The 18946-nt window shown below is 36.3% G+C and overlaps 1 long non-coding RNA gene across 1 annotated transcript in view; it reads right to left on the minus strand.

The window, feature by feature from the left end:
• Nucleotides 1-828: 828 nt before the first annotated feature.
• The window catches only part of LOC117980418 (uncharacterized), a 169983-nt gene continuing 151865 nt past the window's right edge, over nucleotides 829-18946 (minus strand). Inside the window, exons 2-3 of the long non-coding RNA XR_008625468.2 lie at nucleotides 2612-2713; nucleotides 829-1218 (exon numbers count right to left, since the gene is read on the minus strand). This is a non-coding gene — a long non-coding RNA (uncharacterized LOC117980418). The remainder of the gene's footprint in view (nucleotides 1219-2611; nucleotides 2714-18946) is intronic.

Here is an 18946-nt window from a genome sequence, read left to right on the forward strand (position 1 = left end):
TACCCAAAGTTCTTTACATTCTTTAAATTTAGGGGAAGGGGTCCTTCCTGAACATGCTACATAAAACCAGTAATATACCTCCCCAAAAAAGTAGCTCTTCTCCTCCTACCCTTTTACATTCTTTAAATGTAAAGAACCCCAAACCTTAGCATCATGCAATGTACCCTTGTAACAAACCTGCACATATATCCCCTGAATTTAAAATAAAAGTTGAAGTAGATAAATCCACATAAAGAACAAACTTTTTATGGCCTTAATTGCCTGAACCTAAATTTCATTCAGAATTCAGAGTTCTGCGCATGATATAATAAAGGAACATTCAGATGTGATTTCCCCTGCAAAGTATATACAGAGATCCCAAATAGTAAGTTATAGCTCTTCCTCACATGATGCTCACTAATTTACACACAAAGACATTCTGCATGTTCGTGCTATTCTATAATCTTACTCACAAGGGAGATTTCCATTTGGAAAAGAAAAGTAAATTATGAAAATTTTCCTCAGTGTCAGTATATGTAATTTCTATGGTAAATATAAAAATTACAGGATATTTAGTTATAATTCCCACCCAATTTATTCAATAATTAAGTATTGAGTGAGTCTTATATGCTAACAACTATGCTAGATCATGAATTGTCTGAGTATGAAAATAAATGTTAACAGGTTTCTAGCCTTCAAAGACCCATGGCCTTTTTCCCATTAAGAAAAGAACCTAGGTGGGAATTGAACAATGAGAACACATGGACACAGGAAGGGGAACATCACACACCAGGGCCTGTTGTGGGGTGGGGGGAGGGAGGAGGGATAGCATTAGGAGATATACCTAATGTTAAATGAAGAGTTAATGGGTGCAGCACACCAACATGGCACATGTATACACATGTAACAAACCTGCACGTTGTGCACATGTACCCTAAAACTTAAAGTACAATAAAAAAAAGAACCATTTGTCTTGAAGTTATGTAATGTAGGAGTTAAACCACAGAAAAGCACAAGCTTTGACATCAGACCAAGTAGATCAAAATTCTAACTCACTCTTTTTCTTTTTCTTTTTCTTTTTCTTTTTTTTTTTTAGAGACAGGTTTCACTCTGTTGCCCAGGCTGGAGTACAGTGATGTGATCATAGCTCCTTGCAGCCTCAAACTCCTGGGCTCAAGCAATCCTTCCACTTCAGCCTCTTGAGTAGCTAGAATTACAGGTGCACACCATGATGCCCACCTAAGTTTTAAATATTTAAAACTTTTTTGTAGATGGAGTCTTATTATGTTCCCCGGGTTACTCTTGAACTCCTGGCCTCAAGCAATCCTGTTGCCTAGGCTTCCCAAAGTGCTGGGATTACAGGTGTGAGTCACCACACCCAGTCCTAACTCACTCTTATAATACATATATGCTATTCTATTGTATGAATGTAGCAGTATTTCTCCAACCAGTCCCCTATCGATATAGTATGCATTCAGTGTTTTCTGTAATGAGGTGATATAAGACAGTGTTGCAACAAACACCCCTGCACATAGAGCCTTATGTTCTCATGTGTTTATTTACACAGAAATTAAAAGCAATAGCCTCCAGATTGCTGCAATAGTCTAACTAGTGTGCCTGTTCTGTCCTTGTTCTTTTATCATGCACATAAAAATTAAAACTTAGACGTGTCAGTCTTCTGCCCCAATCCATCAGTGGTCTGTCAGTTCTCTTAGAGCAAAAGACAAAGTCCTTCGATGACCTGTGTCTTTTTGTGAACTGCTCATCTTCACCCTCGGTATCATTTTGACACCATCTCCTACCACTCCCCACCACAGTCGCTTCACTCCAGACACACTGGCCTCAGCACTATTCCCTGAATCCAACACGATGCAAGCCCTCACCTTAGAATTTCTTGCATTTGCTTGTTCCCTCTACTTGGAGCTGTCTTTCCTTAGGTGTCTGCATGCCCCACTCTCTCACATTCTTCAGGTCTCCACTCAAATGTCACCTTCTCAGCAGCGCCCTTCCTGAACATGCTAAATAAAACCAGTAACATACCTCCCCAAAAGAAGTAGCTCTTCTCTTCCTACCTCACCTTATTTTGTTCAAAGCATTAATTACTTTGGATTTACTTGTTTATTTGTTTATTTTCTGTTTCCAGTCCTACTCCAAATAAGAGTACCACCCACAGGGGTAAGGACTTACTTTTTCTACTGCCATATCTCTGGTAACTAAAATTGTGCCTGGCACATAGTAAGTGCTCACTTGATTTTTATTAAATGAATTGATAAAGGAATTAAAGAGTCTTAAAGCTTGGCTAGATGCTGCCACATTAATCTCCCCAAAATGTTGCCGCAATCAATATTTTTCTGCAAGATGTAAGCATGATTGTAACTACTTCCCCATACTTTTACCAACTCTAGACATTATCAATCTTTTTATTATTTATGTATGTACTTATTGTCTAAAGGATAGTTGCAGCTTTTATCAAGTAAATGTGAAACTCTAATGTGTAACCAAACATACGTATTTAATTTACTTCTATATGCTCCCAAGTGACACACTGCAAGAATGCAAACAGAAACAATGCAGATAACTAAAGTTTTGAGCTAGGTTTTTAGCTCCAACAATTAAAATGCAAATCAAATACCTCTTCAAGGAGTCCTGTCTAAGGAAGCAATCTCTCAGTTTCAAGGAAGTATCTTTCAGCCAGCACCATCCTTCTGTGAAATAAGCAGCTTCTTTGGCAAGTCTGAAAGAAAGAATGGGGAAAATGAGAGGATCACTCATTATAACTGCCCTCCTGGAGTTCTTTCAAGAATATGCTTCCATGACAGATAAAGGGAATTCAGAGGCTAAGAGGCACTCTGTTAAGATTTACAGGCGGCTCTGGCATAGATCCAGATGCAAGATAAATAACAAATGTGCACGGGAAAAGAAGGATGTGACAGAGTGAGAATATCCTTCATATGACATGAAAGGTAGTGATTCTGGGGATGCAAACTCAGCCTGTTGAATAGTCCTTGAAAATGGCATTTTAAAAGAACATCGAGCAGTTGGAAGACCTATGGGGAAATTGACAGAATCCAGAACTAGACAGTCATGTTGGAGTATTGTGAGGCATGGATTTTCTTTAAAAAAGTCTCAGTGTTAAAAGATAATTTCCATTTGTAGTATAGAAATTACAAAGTCGGGTCATTTTTGGATAATTCTGAGTTAATAAAATGAGAGCATAAACCAAAATTAACACTAAATTCAGTCATTTTTTATTTTCAAGTTATTCTTTTCTCTTATATTTAACAGGGTTTTGGGAAGGAAGACAGGTACCTTTCCAAATTGCAAACTACAGATGTCCTACAAAACCCTGAAATATCCAGGCCTACTTCAGAAATTAGCCAAATTCCCCATTTTGGAGATAAAACTTAAGTTGGAGGTAGAGCCAATAAAAAGATAAAATATTGCCAGACTACAGAAAATTCAGATGATTTCAATGATGTTGCCCACAGATGGCAAATGCAGGGCAGTGGAAGATAATGCCAAAATAATTACCTCTCAAGCCAGAAGCCAAACTAGGGAGTCTACTCTGAGAAATAATCATTCTACTCACTGCTCAGGGAAAGGACATGCACACACACAAATATTAGGAGGAAAATAATCAAATCTATCAAAATAAAGGAAGAGTACTGAGATTAAATTATTCTATCAAAGGAAATGGAAAAAGAGAAAGAATAGTTTAGATATGCCTCTTAAGAATAACATTGTATGAAAGTAATTCAATAATAATAATGTTTGCCTTTTTAAAGCCATATGTGCTAGACCTTGTCTCAAATGCTTTTATAAGTATTTTCTCATTCAACTCAGGATAATGCTGTGAGCTTGATTTTATTATTACTCAGATTTTACTGGGGGATAAAGAAGTTAAGTTCTCTTTCCAAGGTCACATAACTTGTAAGTGGTGGAGCCAGGATCCACTACTAGACATTTTGACTACAGAGACTACACTCTTCGATATTACACTGTGTATAAGGTCAAATTTTACAGGTAAACAGCTAAAAAGCAGCTTAACTTTCTATCCAAACCCAACTATATAAGCCTGGTACATGACAATGTTACTCTGTTCACCTAAGACTCAAAGACTCATTGATCCAAACATTTAATTGGCACTTACTGCATCACAAATGTCATACGAGGCACTAGGGAGAAGACAATTTCAGCTCAGGAAGAGTATATTGTGTAGTGGGTGGCATTAGGCCATTCTTGCATTGCTATAAAGAAATATCTGAGACTAGGTAATCTATAAGAAAGAAGTTTAACTGGCTCACAGTTCTGCAGGCTGTACAGGAAACATAATGCCAGCATCTGCTTCTGAGGAGGCCTCAGGAATCTTTTACTCATGGTGAAAGGCAAGGCAGAAGCAGGAAGTTCACATGGTGAAAGCAGGAGCAAGAGAGAAAGAGTGAGGAAGAGGAGCCACACACTTTTAAATGACAGGCTCTTGCAAGAACTCACTATCATGAAGACAGCATCAAGCCATAAGGGATCTGCCTCCAGGATCCAAACACCTCCCACCAGGCCCCATCTCCAGCATTAGGGATTCCAATTCAACATAAGAATTGGGTGGGGACAAAAATCCAAACTATATCAGTAGAGAATAAGATAGATATGTTAACAAATAATCATAATGCAATGCAAGAAATGGCATGCTAGCAGATACATTCATGGGAAGGTGGGAAGAAAGAAAGGGATGAGAAGTAACTGAAAGAAATAAAACAGAATATCCAAAGACATTAAGTTGGCATTCATAAAAAAAATTCAAATATGGAATGCAGACTGTGACAAAAGAACATAACTATTAAAAATGCATGAAAAATGCATGGAACAACTTTGCTGAAGAGTGTGCTCATCTAAGTAACTTTGGAAAGGAGTGAAGACTGTAAGACTAAACACAAAGGAAACCTAACATAAGCACTACACTCTCCTTGATAAAGTTGTTTTCCCTGGGGATATAGTTAACAGTTATTTTAAAACTACATGTGTATATTGTAATTTTACAATAAAGTAAATGGATGATGGATGATGAGAGCAAGATTTCTCACTATTGGAGTGGTAGATAACAGACAAGCAAAGAGACAAGACAAGAAAAATCCATGTGGTAATGTTTACAGTTGGGAACATCAGTATGAACTCCTGTCTAGCTTAATACAGATGCAGATGGAAATGTTTAGGGATGTGCTTGTGTGTGTGTTTATGCACAACTTAGCATACACACATGTATTTTCTTGTTCTGTCAACTATAACGGTCTACAAGAGACAATACACTAGTAGCAACACCTAAAGCCCAGATCTTGGTTTCTAATACCTTTCTCCAATAAAGGAACCAAATATCTTTAGAGAAATATCTGATTCTAGGACTGCGGCAGTAAATGTACAAGATGAGTCTGGAGCATGTTATACTCAAGAATAAAAAGAAAGAAATCCACATTGATAGGTATATGACAAAATAATGGCACACGAGCTAATTGCAAGAGCTCCTAATGGCCAAAGCAGGAAGAGTAATGATAAAATTATTTTCGATTATAACCTAAAATATAAAATAAATATCCATTAACCCATATTAATATAAATAGCTAATTAAATAAATAGATGAGAGAGAACTAATAAGTTTCTCATGCTGAAGAATTCCAAATAATTTACAAAGATACCCCATTCTCAAGGAGGAGAAATAGAACTCTATAATAGAGAAACCTGACAAACACTACTTCAGCCAGATAATCAAGGTTAATATCAACAGTGGTTGCATATGTTGATTAGTATGTGCCCCTGCTATGACATGATAATAATGACACTTTGCTTCTGTGGTCTCCCTCCCAAATTCCCATAACACCAGTATAATCATAAGCAAATCACAATATAAATCACTACTGAAAAATGTTCTACAAAATGCATGAACAGCATTCCTTCAAAACCATCAAAGTCAATAAAATCAGGCAAAGTCTGAGAAGCTGTCCCAACTAGGAGGAGCCTAAGGAAACAGGGCTATGTGAAATGTGGTATCATAGATAGAATCCTAGAACAGAAAAAAGACATTAGGCAAAAACTAAGAAAATATGAGGAAAATGTGAACTTTAGTTGATAATAATGTGTCAGTGTTGGCTCATTAATTGTAATAAGTGTATCATGCTAATGTAAGATATTAATAATAGGTAAAATCAGGTGTGGGGTATCTATCTGCACAACTTTTGTATAAATCTAAAACTATTTTATATTTAAAAGTTTATTAAAATCAAAGATCCATCACAAAAATTAAAAAGAATTCAAAGAATGTGGAAAAGAAAATTAAATATTTTTACATTTATGAGATTTTATAAAAAGAAAAATAGCATTCGTTGAATATGTACCTCCAAATATTAAGAAAGTAAGTACCCTAGAAACATATATACATGAGAAAGATGAACATTAATCCTCAATATACAAAAAATTCAAAGAATAGAGCAACTTTTTAGCAAATTCTGAGAGGTAGAACTTCTGGGAAAAAAAAAAGGCTTAAGCAAAGAGTTGCGGGATAAACTAATCTGAACTTCCTGAAGTGGATAGAATTTGTATTACTGAAGGATAAGATTGTCTCCTTGAATGGCTCTCTCTCTGTCAATTTCTAGAAGTCTCTTTCTTATTTTTGTTATCAAAACATTAAAAAAGATGAGCCTGAAATGAACTACCAACAACTGAATTAACTATGGTCAATTTTCACAGTAGTTGAACATAATAGGATCATGGAATCTTAGAGCAGGTAAAATCACCAGGGTCAACCCCTCATTGTGAGGAAACTGAGACCCAGAGAGATAAGGTGTCTTGTCCTACAAAATAGGTATAACTGGTGACTCATTTGACACTAGAGCCAACTTTTCTTTAACTGCAGGACCATGCTTTTACCCATGTATGACACCAGTGATGGAAAATAACTGCTACATGTTACTTCTTGCAGCCATTCCTTACTTCCTTACCTTTCTCTCTTTCTCTCTCTCTCCAATGTTTGTCTATCACAATACATTTTCTAACAGAGCAGATAGAGAGGTTAAAATGCCCTCTACCCTATGCATCCCATACTCTAGATAATGAATAAACTTATATTCCATCCTCAAAGACAAAATGTTGTACTAGTATAAAGCAGCTATGCCCTAAGGTGACAAGTTAATCCTGGAACCAAAGCACACCACCTCACACCAACATGCTTCAGACCATAATAAACTCAGAAACTTCATTAAACTAATGTTTGCTTATTAAGCTGGAACCAATTAAAAGTAATCAGACAAAAAAGAGTGATCCATTTCTTCTAATACATTAATTCAATTTGGATGAAAATAAGCTATACCTCGAATTAATCACTTCAATTGGAGTTGGTTAAAATGGCTAGGTTTTCTAGCCCATCAATTTTAAAACTAAAATGAAGAAAAACACAAAAGCAGTTTAATTTCAATAAAAGTACAGCTTTGAACCTCAAAATAATCAGATATTGAGCAGATGCAGCTATTTTTCCAACTTATATTCTGATTAGTTTTCTCTGGTCTAAAACTGATAACGCACCCTATACACTTGCAAATTTAGTAATTATCTGTAAAAATCTTTTTCTTTAAATAGCTTGGGAGTTGTCTGCTGGGACTAAAAATTTATGCAACAGATACAGAAATGTTTAAAAGTGAAAATTTTGCCTGTCTGAAATGTACTTAGAAATATGCAAAATCTGTGCTTAAATAAGTTGCTTCAAAATTGCCTCATTTCAAATTTATTAAACTTTCAAAATCTCAAAGACAAAAGAAAAATGTCAGCAGTTGATGGTAAGCAAGCATAAACTTTATATTATTATAATGTTTCACAAACCACAAAATTTGAATTTCAGAGCAGAAAAAAATCTTTGCAACCACCTAACCCCAATTTTCACATTTGTGCAACGTATCCACAGAGTTTAAGTAATTTTCTAGAAGGCACACAAGTAGTTGGGATTAGATCCCAAGGGTTTTGCCTGTTGGTGCAACGCTTGCCACCTTTTTCATAATAACATGCAGCCCCCTCAGTTTCTTGTCTTCATAGATGAGTGGCTGCCATTCCTTATATAGTATGAAACCTTCATTCTCGTATTCTCATGTGTGTTTTCTTGGTTTCACTTCACCCTAAAAGTCAACACTATTTACTTTGGGATCTTTATTTCTTCAAGGAGAAAAATACGTGACTATTTGCTCTATAGCTTGAATCAATAGGTCTAAAATATAATAAACCTTTTTCTTTTCCTCTCAGAATCAGGTGACAGTAAGTAAAGTATATTTTGCAGACACAGGATAAACAAAAGAAAATATGACAGTGAATGCTAATTAAAAAATAATCATGTTAAGTACAGTGCCCTCGATGACAACACATTTGGCTTGGTGGTTAATTCTAGGTGCCAGAGTGAGACTTTTTGACTTCAAAGCCTTCTTCTTCCACTGTTCAGCTGTGTGACCGGAAGTCACACCCTATTTTTATAGTTCAAAATAGATAGGTAGATAACATAGAAAGAGATAGAGTCATAAAATCAGAGCAAGGAAGTTCAGTAAAGTCCCTGGTGTTTCCCACAAGGACTGCCTTAATGCTTCTTTTAGAAATACCAAATAACAAATTATTTCATTATCTTTTATCGCTCTCGGCTTTACCAAACATTTTCGGCTTGCCTATTATGCAAGCCAGGGCTACTAACACAGTTCCTTAATATTTCTAAGTCCCAGGTCTCCTCATCTATAATGCTTACTCACAGAATTTAATGAGACAGTAAATAGTCTGCTGTAAGTTGTCTGTTGAGATTTGGAAGCCTTTTCACCCTTTTCTGTACTTTCCCTTTTACAGCAAAGACTAGAAGCTTAAGAGCTGGATTTCCCAGGCTCCTTTACGGACAGGATTCTGGATACAGATTAGGTTCTACCAATTTTGGTGAGTTTGTAAGACAGAAGGTGGCCGAAGCATATTTCTCTTCCTCTGGCAGTGACAAGCAGTCGTTTGACCTTCTCTCCTTGAGTCACCTTCCTTGATGCTACACATTTTATAAATTTTCTCAACATGAGAAAAAGCAGCAATTTCCTGATCCTCTAAAAATCTACAGCAAATAGAAAACAAGTGACAGCCTTTCCTGACCTTCACTCTTGGAGACCATCCAGTGGTTTTCTAAGCACCAAATCCCCTGTATTAAATTCCTTTCTTCTCAAAATAGTTAGGGTGGTATCTGTTTCCTGACTGACCTCACTGATAAACACATAATGTATCCATCACAGCACCTTGCTCTCATAGGCACTCAATAAAGGATTGCTTGAAAACAGCAGCAGGAGTAGCAACGGCAACAGTATTAGTAGAGGCAGTAAACTCAGTCTCCACTTTCTCTAACAAAACAAGAATAGCGGACTATCCAAATTAGGGAAAATTCTGGATTATGGCTCTCATAAGAGAAATATTATATTAGTATTTAGAATTAGATACAGTAGTTTAATTCAGCTATCATGTTATTTTGTAGAACTATGTTTGGGTTTGCAAGTATTGTTTGTGCATTTTATGTTCATGTGATTTGGAGAAATGATTTTTAAGCAAAAAAAAAAAAAAACAAACAGCATATCTGTGTTCAAATCTCACTCAGCCACTTACTAACTGTGATTTAGCACAAGTCAACTTTCTATGCATTGTTTTCCAACACAAAATAAAATAGCTGAAACAAATGCTCATAGAGGGTCTGCTCAGCTGTTTAATGCTGTGCTTTTAGAACTAAGTATGTGAAGGCTTTTAAGGTCCTTGAAAACTAATGCCGGAAGTGATTTAAATATTCCCCTGAAACCATATGTATGTGATTAATTTTCCTAAGGAAGAAAACATTTGCATATCAAAAGGTATTTTTCATTTTAATATAGCCTAGCTCCTGTCCCAATTACCATCAAATTTTTATTAATAAAATAATGTTGTCTCATTTCAACAAATTTACAGTCAAGAGAAAAGAGACAGACCTGAAAAGTATCCATTTATTCCATTCATTCCAAGGATATCTCAGAGGGCAATAATATACTGGTCTTTTCAATCATCAAAAACCATACAAACAGTAGCTTCTGGCAAAAAATAAAATAAAATAAATATATTTATAAGGCGGGGACAGATAGAGAGAGAGGGACACAAAGACACAGAGAGAGAGAGATGAAGAAAAAGACAGAGAAAAAGACAGAGGGAGGTAATATGAAAATATTTTGAAAAGTGCAAAGCACTGAATGAATGTAAATATAAGAGGCTTCAACCACCTATCTGAAGAAATCACCAATCAATGAAATCCATTTCTTTATTCTGCTAGAAAATTTAAGTTCTCTAACGCAGTCCAGCATATATTGATTAGAGCATAAATTCTGGGTAAGAGCAGACATGGAGTTGAATTTCAGATTCAGTAATTACTAGCTGTTTGATTGTAAACAATTTAATTTTCATGAGCTTCAGCTTCATATTAGTAAAAGGAAAACAATAATAGTAATCGCATAGAATTGTTTGAATTAACTAACAAGATTCATGTACAAACATGGATAACACCTATTAAGGTATTTACTATATAGCAAATGCTCCTTACATGTTAGTTACTCACAGAAATCACTCCTCCAACCAACCTGCTGTTTCATTTCATGAACTATCTTTTGCTATCCCACTGGTATCTTTTTTTTTGGCAATTTTATTATTATAAGCCTAGCTCTAAAGGATTAAACTGATTTCAGTTTTCACCACTCTGGACCTGTGAAGAGATGCTAGAAGGAAAAAAAACTGAATTCAGAAAGTAAATTCAACTTATTAAGTTGAAACCAAAATAGAATTATAAAGGAAAAGTTTGGTTTTGGTTTCAGTTGGTGATTAGGAATACTCTATTCTGTCACAACTCAATCTTTTCATCTATTTTTGTCTTCAGCAGGTTCTGGGCCATCCAGTTCTAATCTCCTTTGTACGAACGTACTTTCAGCTGGAAAAATACCAACATGTGAACTGCTCAGATTACCTTTAGTGACACACAGAATTTCTCAAATCTAAAGGAAAGGGTCAAAAGATGCAAATCCAAGGGGCCTTGGAAAAATATTTTTAATATACCAATAAATTGGTGCTTTGTCAGTCAGATTTCTCCAAATGTGGTCCATGGCCCATCGTGGGCTGCCACAATCTCCACGGTGGGCCATGGTCTTTTCCAACTCAACGGAGTTGGAACAAATATTTACTAAGCATAGTATGTGCCAGAAACTATTCGATACTCAAGATACAGTGATAAATAAAACAGAAAAAGTCCTTGATCTATTGGACTTATATTCTAGTATCTAGAGACAGACACATAAAAATTAATAAGTAATATATTATCTGGCAAATGATACAAGTGCCTTAGAGAAAAATAAACAGGAAAGGGGAATAGAAATACCATGGTAGGAAGAGAGGCTCAATTTTAAATAGTGTGTTCAGTGGAAGCTTCAGCAAGATGATAACATTTGAGAAAAGACCTAAAACAGATGAGTAGCAAGTATTTTGCATATCTGGGGAAAGAGTATGGTAGGCAGAAAGAGGATCAAGGCAAAAACATTGGGGTGAAAAAGTACATGCAGGCCATGTGGCCAATCTTTTCTTATTAAACTATCTTTTACATTGAATGAGCCATGGGATATGTCAACCTTCCCAAAATGAACTCCTTTCAAAAACCTGGAAAATCTTCAGATGTACTTTTGTAAGACAAGCCCTGGACAGTGGACACCCAGGAAAATTATTCAGAATGACAATATGATGCAATTTTTTAAGTCTAAATGAATATCACATCCAGCTATTGTGGTCACTGCTACTTAAATGTAGAAAATAGAACCCCTCTGAGTAAAGACTAAAGAATAGCAATCATGCAATATGGCACTCATTCAACAGTTAGTGAAATATTTAATAAGCATGCACTATGTTTCATGTATTATTTTTGTATTATCAAAAATACAAATAAGAAGATTGTATTTACTAGCATCTTGGTCTTGGCTACATAACAAGGACATGTACACATAGTCATGTGATAAAACAATTCAAGCACATGGAATCAACCTTCCACATTGCCAAGCACCATCACCAACATTCTGGAGAAAATTTTCTTTGGAGTCTTACACTACAGATATGGTCATCTCCATTCACAAACAATCAGGAGATTACCTATTTAAGATTATTCACAAGTACTAGATAGCATCAATTCTGAAAATAGATACAGACAGATTAGATTATTCTTTTTTAACGGAGGTGAATTTCCCATGAAGCAAAGCAAGAAATAAAGAGGTATTTTGCAGGAAAAAATTTCCAATTATTCTTTGGCTGGACACTTCTTTGGATTTTGTGGATGAGGAAAAGAGAATACACAATTCCCCCTGATTATCTGTTCCTATAATGAACATCTGTTGCATTTGCCCAAAATCCATTCTCCCTTTCTCTTGGAGAATCGTCCCCTCCTCCTTTCTGAGTCAGACCATTTTGATTGAGAATTACAGCTCCAAGGGTGAGCAAGTGATCCAAAGTAAGACACAGTACTCCTTGTCCCCTTGCAGGGCCAGCTTCATTGGGGAATGTGTGAGCCATGTAAATATATAGGACCCTGTAGTCGGAAGGGTCTCACAATTGGCTTAATGCGTTACAGCCTCTGTCTCAAAATAGGTAATAATTTTGTTTCTGAACTTGTGTTTTTTAAGTAAAATCCAATGAGACAATAAGGTTTCCATGTGAGCAGAGTAAATATGCACAATGTCCATCACTCCATGCTACCCCATTCACTCATAACATTTGCATGTAGCATTCACATGGCCCCATGAATACAGAATTTCAGTACATTAGAGTTCAGTGATATTCAAAGCAAGAAGGTATCATTTGCATCTAAAACTGAATAATTGAGGGCCCTGAAAGCCACATTTTTCTTTTGAGCCAGAATTTCCTTCAATAGGAAAAGAAGGCAATTGCATTCTAAGAAACACGGGTGACCAGAGAACCCTATCATATTCATTTTTTCCAGTGTAACATTCCTGTATTAGGCAACCACTTAGCTGATAATGACGACATTCTAGAAGGAAAGGAAAAAACGGGGCAACTCAGAGTTCCTTTTTCTTTTGGTCCTTCCTTACTCATCAATGAGTGGGACCTAGAGAATATTGGCAGAATGAGGACATATCAAGAAGTGAAGTTAGTATGATGCAGCATCTCTACATTTCTGGTAAGAACAAAATCCATATGCATGAGAAAGTTTATACAACATAAATTTTGTAATTTTGACGAATTTGTATATGAATTAAATGTCATTTAAAACTGGCATTGCATATATAAAGACAAATGGTAAGGTCTATGCTAATCATTTAAAATTTAAATTTTCTTTACTTAGAATGACATTAAACAGCAAATAAAAAGCACCACGACAAGTTGAATGTGAGCATGGAAGAAAGAAACTTCATATTTAATCACCTTTAACAGCACTCTTTTCTTACTTTTTGAACAAGAAACTTCACACTTTCATTACTCACTAAGCCCCACAAATTGTGTAGCTAGGCCTTCTTCCTGGCCACCGCAATTGGTTCAGAATGGGGCATATGAATTAATCAAGGCCAATGAGAGTTAAGATCATGGAGTTTTGGGGGTTTTGCCTTTTTATTAAAAAAAAAAACAAAAAACTTTTATTTTGGTTTTCTTTCCCCTGGAGCAAAGAAATATAGAATGTCTCTTTCCACTGAAAGCGATTAGGAATACAACCCTGGAGCTCCTAATGGTCATCTTACTGCTGAATAATGAAAATGCCAGAGAAAAAAAATGACCCCAGAGGTAGAAAAAGATTCCTCACAGTATCATCTGAGCATCTAAGCCCAGCCATGCCTGCTCCTCCTATGTTTCTATTTTGTTCGGACTAGTTGAGATCAATGCCCCTTTTGCTCAAGCTAGTTGGAACCAAGTTTCTATTATTTACAATCAAAATATTCTTGCTATTAGTATTCCCTTGCCACATACCTTTGATGTGCTCCTGCTCCTTTGCCTGTGGAATAAAGGCAGTCCTTATGAATTTAGCATTTACTCCAGGCTCCTACCCGACTTTCCACTTTTTCCTTCCATTATGCAAGCCGCACACTTGTGTTCTGGCTGGCCACCCCCCTCTGCTCCTGGTTGTGCCTTCCTACTTGTGCTTTACTTTTACTATTTCCGCCTACACCTAGAGACCATGTGACCTCACTTACTGCCTCATAATGCTGCATCACATCTTTCAATACCCACCTGCAATGTTCTTTCTCTAGAATGATCTCCCTGTTTGTCCTCAAAACCATGTTCTTTCCATTTCTTTAAACATTCTTATTTCAAATATACACTTGTGTAATAATAATTATCTATATCCCTCACTAAATTGTACATATTTCAAAGGTATCTGAATTTTCTACAGTGTCTAGCGCAGATACTGGTACATACTTCTTGTTCAATAAGTACTAGTTGAATTGAATTAAGTGGAGGACTGAAAAACAACTGAGAAGAAAATTCAAAACACTCAAGAGGGTAGGAAGAATCAGAAACCTTGATGAACTCCGGCAGTGATCTCTTAAGTAGGCTATTTTGTGTCATTCTTAATGTTATTTTTGCCTGAGGGAAGACACAATAAATAACATTTTAAAAAACCAGATAATCTATTCCTGCTTAATGCTTAGGATAAAATGGACAGTTCAGTTCATCAAGGAGACAAACTCTACCAGCTTCGGCTCTGAGCCTCTCAAGTTGCAGTTATCATCTTTTAGGCCAAAAGTAGCACTTCGAAATAGAAAGTCTCATATCATATACTAAACTGTTTTAGGTTCAATAGAAGCATAAATTCAAAAAGGTCAAAGTCATACTTTTTTTTTTACATTTTTATGGGTACATAGTAGGTATATAATTTTCATCCATCCCTTCCTCCCTTCTACTCCTAAAATACAGAAAGTATTCAATAAACACTAGTTGAAAGTTTTTTCTTGCCTTTTTTTTTTCAGACGGAGTCTCGCTCTGTCACCCAGGCTGGAGTGCGATGGCATGATCTCGGCTCACTGCAACCTCCACCTCAAGGGTTCCAGCGATTCTCCTGCCTCAGCCTCCCGAGTAGCTGGGATAACAGGCACCCACCACCTCGCCCAGCTAGTTTTTGCAATTTTAGTAGAGACAGGGGTTCACCATGTTGGTAAGGCTGGTCTTGAACTCCTGACCTCAGGTGATCCACCCACCTCGACCTCCCAAAGTGCTAGGATTACAGGCATGAGCCACTGCATCCAGCCTAGTTGAAAGTTTTTAACTAAAAAACTTTTAGTTATTATCAAAATCTCGTCCTGAAATATTTCTTTCATAATTTTTATTTTCGTGCTCTAATGTAAGTGGTACTTTGAAAAATAGAATACAACGTGATTAGTGCCACTAGAATAGTACCCCTGACATTCTGCGATGCTCTAGCTCCTTCTTAGTTTGGGTTTCTCCATAAACAAACTCTGAGACAATGATGTGGGTGCAAGTGATTTTGCAGGGAGGTGATGCCAGGAAGTACTGTGAAGAAGTAGAAAAGTGAGAGAGCAGAGGAGGGGATGTGTTAGTAAGGGGTGAATAAATGAGCAAGTTGTTGCTGTAGGCAATTGGGTGTCAGTGCTACTGAGGACCCTCTGAGAGTCTTTGTGCAACACACCCTGAGATTCCCATCCCTCACTGGCTGAACATCACTCCAGGGGAAATTAACTCTACAGCACTTCCACGTGTTCCTTGGCAGCCATGCTCTTGCAGCTAGATAATACCACTAGGCAAAGAGACACAGAAGCCATGTGTGATTGTCCTAGGATAGGCTGAGGGGATATGACTGACTGCATTTGCTACAGGTCCTGATAAGTGTAATATGACATACTCCTGAAGCATCAATATTTTATCTATTGTGCATCTGCTGTGTGCTAGACATTGTTCTAGATGTAAAAGGTATAAAATTGAAAATAACGGATGGAAATCTCTTCCATTATGAAACTTGTACACCGTTAGAAAAGACAGATATTAACTCATATATTATACAAATATATGAAGCATGTTTTATGAAGTTCAATGCATATAATGATAACTTGATCTTGTCTGAGAAGTTAAGGATGGGTTCATAGAGAAAATGAGATTTGAGATGAGGAAGGAAAGGTAAATAAGACTGCACTATGAGACACTGAATACATTTAAAAATGCAAATATGGCTGAAGTGCAGAGATAAAGGACAAAGAGGAGCAGCAGGTCAGGCTAGAAAGGCCAGCAGAGGCCAGATTATTTGGCACCCTGAGGGATATGTTAAAAACTATGGTTTTAAAATAGGAACAATGGAAAGTCACTGAAGGATTTTAAGAGAGAATATTATGTGGCAAGAAAACTGTTTTGAAAGACTTCTTTGCCTATCCCTTGTAGGAATTGGTTTAGAAAAGTGCAGAGTAGGTGTGAGAAGTACACTTTAGAGAACATAAGTGATAAAAATTGTGTGGATAAAAATTGTGGCTTAAGCTAGATAGTCACAAAGTAGATGAACTGATATAAAAATGGCATGACATGATGATAAATTAGACATGGAAGAAGAAGTATCCATGAAGATACTTCCATTTCTACCTCTGGCTTCCGCTCACTGGACCCCCATAAAGGCAGACACTGTCTTGTTCTCTGCTGTACTGTAGTAACTCATATAGTGCCTGGATTACAGAGCAGGCCTATATTTTTGATAAATATTAGGGAAGAACAGATTTGGTGAGGGAAGTACCTTTGAGAGTACCATACCATTGAGACCTCCAAGTGGCAATGCTGAGTAAGCATTTGGAATAGAGAGTCTGCAGCTCCCAGGAGGTCTGGTCTGGAGATGTAAATCTGGAATAGTCACATATACTTGATAATTGAAATCCAGGTCATACTTGTTATTGCCTGGTGAGAGAATTTAGTATAAGAAGAAACCCTTGAGGAACTTGATTGTCCACAAATTAAACCTAATGTATAACTGCAAATAAATTTCTCCTTTGAAAGCTATGTAAATATTTATAAGTTATTCTTACATAAATACGTTGGGAAGACAATAGTTTTGGTGTTGTTTTTGCTTTGTTTTATTTTTTTTACCTCATCTTGATTTCTCAGTCTCTTAGAGATAATTTTGTTTTTCTCTCAGACATAATTTTCATCCAGACACAAACACACAAGTAGTTCTCACATTTTAAAAGTCTGTGATAAATCTTAACACAGTTTGAACTATTATAAAAAAAGAAAAATATTCAACTATTTCAAATCACTCCCTTTAGCTTCTAAATTTTCTAAAATGCAGAGCTAATTACTTAGTGGGACATAATGGCAAATAAAATTAAATGGAAAGAGGCACAGAATTGTCAATAGAAAGAATCCCAGAATCAAAACAACTGCTTACTTGTCGGTCGATAAAGTGAAGAGCAGAAAACCTCTTTGTAAAGGTTGTTCTTTTTTTTTCCTTTAGCAGAAAGAGAACATATGCACGAAATGAATAGTCTATATTTTATATCTAACAATACCACACATACAGGAAAGCACTTAATCTCTGAGATCCTATAACCATATGTCAACTAGAAAAACAGTGGCTAAATGTATTTACAGCATTGACAACAAAGCCAAATAAATGGAAACTTCGGGACATTCTTACTTCAAAGCTTACTTCAGTTTAAATTTTCCCTGAATATTTGTTTAAGCTCCATAAGGTTAAGGGAAAAAATATATATAAATGAGATAAAGTGATATCCTCCAAGTCATAAAGAGCAGATAGGAGATTTAGATAAGGGCATGTCTTAGACCAGGGCTGTCTTCATCAGGCTACATTTTCATTTTTCCCTCCTTGCGAGTTCTTCTATTAAAATGAATCTCTGCTCTATCATGTAGATTAACCCAAGGGTCATCATTCTAAAAATGCAAGAGAAGTGAAATATGAGGTGTGTATTTGAATTTTACTGAGTCATCACCGTCTGCTTATAAATGAATTAGAAAACCAATAAAAAATGGGCTCACATAGTTACACCCACTATGAATCTGTCCATTGGGGGATAATCAGCCGTGAGTTACTTAGGGTGGTTTTACCGCCGGGTGGCGTACTGCCCACCTCCGAGTAGCATGTAACTGGCTCTTCCTCTGCTTCCGGGATTATATACATGAAATGTCAAGAATCAGACTTACTTAATTTTAGGTTTTGAAAATATGAATGAGGAAAATACAGTTTCTGAAATCTGACATATAAGTAAAATGAGATGTATGAAGGACTTGCCTCTAGGGAACAAAAATTTAGTAGTAAATCATTCCTCATTTGATTAGATTCTGTGTATTACATCTTCTAGAATTCTGTAATCAATGTAGAAGTTCCCCCCCATGGAAAGCTCCAGTCTCTATCTCTCCCCCTAGTTCCAGACTCACATCAACTTCATAGTCACTTCTCCACTAGGTTATTCCATAGAAATCTCCAAAACCCAATTCCAGACTGCTATCTTCTCCCTCCGTATCTGTCCCTCCTTTAGCTTTCCCTATGACATTAAATTGCCTTCCAGGCACCCAGCTTCTTAAACCAGAAACATAAGAACCAGTGCATTCCTTCACACAGCACATAAAATTTATCAGCAAATCTATTGTTGCCATATGAAAAATATTCATAGATTCATACATTCTTCTCCAACTCTGCTGCCACTACCTTTGTGAAAGCCACTATCAATTCTCTTCTGCATAACTGCATTATCTCCCTGCCTAACTTCCCTGCTTCTAAACTCACACCATACCCAAATTAATAGTAGCCACAGTGATCATACAAAAATATAAATCTGATCACATCATTTCCCAATTAAAATTCTTTATTATTTTGCTGTGAACCTAAAACTATTCTAGAAAATAAAGTATATTGATAAAAAATAAAAGCTTTCACTAGCATTCAAATGAATTTCAAATAAAACTTAAACCTCTTTTTATGGTC

The sequence above is a fragment of the Pan paniscus genome, chromosome 4, assembly GCF_029289425.2.
Source record: "Pan paniscus chromosome 4, NHGRI_mPanPan1-v2.0_pri, whole genome shotgun sequence".
In the NCBI taxonomy this organism is placed as follows: Eukaryota; Metazoa; Chordata; class Mammalia; order Primates; family Hominidae; genus Pan; species Pan paniscus.